Source organism: Arachis ipaensis, chromosome B4 (genome assembly GCF_059453495.1).
Source record: "Arachis ipaensis isolate K30076 ecotype BB chromosome B4, ASM5945349v1, whole genome shotgun sequence".
In the NCBI taxonomy this organism is placed as follows: domain Eukaryota; kingdom Viridiplantae; phylum Streptophyta; class Magnoliopsida; order Fabales; family Fabaceae; genus Arachis; species Arachis ipaensis.
In genome coordinates, this window is record NC_142439.1 from 25,981,723 (window position 1) to 25,984,393 (window position 2,671).

The window sequence follows — 2,671 nt, forward strand, 5'->3', positions numbered from 1 at the left end:
CAAGAAGTTGAAGGAACTGCAAAGCTGTCAGCCTGACCCTCTCGCACTCAAATGGCTGTAACTTTAGCTATAGAGGTCCAAACGACACGGTTCTAGTTGCGTTGGAAAGCTAACGTCTGGGGCTTCGATTTGATATATAATATGCCATATTTGCCCTGACGCTAGGTGACGCGACCGCGTACTCCATGCGGCCACATCGCAGTGACGAAAAACCAGTGTGGCAGATTTCTCCTCTAGCGATTTCTGGGCTGTTTCTGACCCAGTTCTCGGCCCAGAAAACACAGATTAGAGGCTATAAAGTGGGGGAATGCATCCATTCATAATCATGCTCTCATATTTACAATTTTAAGATTTAGATGTAGTTTTTAGAGAGAGAGGTTATCTCCTCTCTCTTAGGATTAGGATTTAGGATTTCTCTTAGTTTTAGGAGCGACTCTCAATCACAGGTTCTTTATTTTTATTTATTTTCCCAATTTAATTTATGAACTTTTCCATGTTATGATTTGAATATTTTATTTAATATAATTTGAGGTATTTCAGACTTATGATTGCTCTCTTTAATTTATTAATGCTCTGTGTTTATCCAAGTTATTTTCATTCAAGTAGACTTTCTTCCCTTTTGGCTTTGGTTGAATCATTGGAAACACTTGAGTTATCAAACTTATTGTTGATTGAAAATTGGAATTCTTCAAGAATTAATTCGAGTTCCAATAACTCTAGCCTTTCCCAAGGAAAGACTAGGACCTGAGGAATAAAAATTAATTCATCCACTTAACTTACCTTCATAGTTAGAGGTCAACAAAGTGGGAGAAAAATCTAATTCTCATTACAATTGATAAGGATAACCAGGATAGGACTTTCTGTTTTCATACCTTGCCAAGAGTTTATTTTATAGTTATTTATTTATTTTATTCTTCTTATGCAACATACTGCTCCCTAATTTCTAAAACCCCTAATTTACAAACTCGTAACCAATAATAAGAACATACCTCCCTGCAATTCCTTGAGAAGACGACCCGAGGTTTAAATACTCGGTTATCAATTTTAAAAGGGGTTTGTTACTTGTGACAACCAAAATGTTTGTATGAAAGGACTTTTGAAGGTTTAGAAACTATACTAGCAACGAGGATTTATCCGCAAATTTCTAGACCACGCAAAAGTTCCTCTCATCAATGCCATGTCTAAAAATAAGAGGAAAACCACCTATCTCCTCCCCTGCCATCCTTAGCATGAAGCTAGTCTATGTTCAAAGCGGGCTCAGGTACGTGCTGCACACTGCCAAGCTGTGGGACTACCCTATCAACTTAATGCCACTCAATGATGGCAAAATATATTAGGCTGGTAACCGCCCGCTATAACTAATCGTGCTCCTCCGCAAGTATCTCCGGATGAAGCACAGCAAGTACATCAAGAGCAGTGTAAGGCTCCCACACAATCTAAAAAGGGCAATGGAATGGTACGTTAGAACACCATGTACAGAAAGGTCAGTGAACCAATAATGAAATAACCAATCACACACAATAAACTTACATCTCGACCACCCAATCGATCTAATGCAAGGCGATACTGGATAAGTATTTTCTCATTTCCATCATTTGTAGGTAAGTAGGCTGCCCACTTGAAGGATGCTAAGTGTTAACATCAATATTTAACAAGACACCTAAGAGGTTAATAACTTGAAACAAATAAATGATACCTGGATTCTAACAAAAAAGAAAAATTGTCGAACCCTTGCGGCCTCAGAGTGGGAAACTGCCAGAAAATCCAACTCTGTAGCAGCTGAAGAGGACCAGCCAAGTTGGTGACATTTTTGTTGGCAACCCGATACATGTGTCGATATAACCATGCCAATGCGGCTGAACCCCAGCTATAACTACCCATCTCGTCGAGCTTCACCAAAAATGGCACCACCGAATATGAACCTAATTCGCACTTTTTTCCCCAAACAGCTGAGTGGATAACAGTATTATGATATAGGCATGTGCGTGTATGCGAACAGTATCCTCACTCGCATTGGCTGGTCGCACCCTAAACCTTTCGTCGAATCATGTGAAGTGGATTATGATGCACCACTATTTTGTGGTACATCTTATGCTTAATTGAGTAGATTTTATCCATTATTTTCACATTTATTCATATAATTTGCATGAGTTTACATTTTCCTTCCTAATCTTGTGTTATGATTGAAAACATGTTTCCTGGGCCTTTAAATTGCTAATGTTAATCCTCTCTTATTACCATTCGATGCCTTGATATGTGTGTTAAGTATTTTCAGAGATTACAGGACAGGAATGGCTAAGAGGATGGAAAGGAAGCATGCAAAAGTGGAAGGAATACAAGAAGTTAAAGAAATTGCTAAGCTGTCCAGCCTGACCTCTTCGCACTCAAACGGTCATAACTTGAGCTATAGAGGTCCAAATGATGCGGTTCCAGTTGCGTTGGAAAGCTAACATCTGGGGCTTTGAAATAATATATAATTTGCTATAGTGGCCGTATATCAAAACGATGCACACGCGTGAATCACGCGGACGCATCATTCTGCAGAAAATTAGCGTGGCAGAATTCGGTCCCAGTAATTTCTGGGCTGTTTCTGACCCAGTTTTCGGCCCAAAAAACACAGATCATCAACACATCTTAGACACAATAGACAACACAGTTTTAGATACATTAG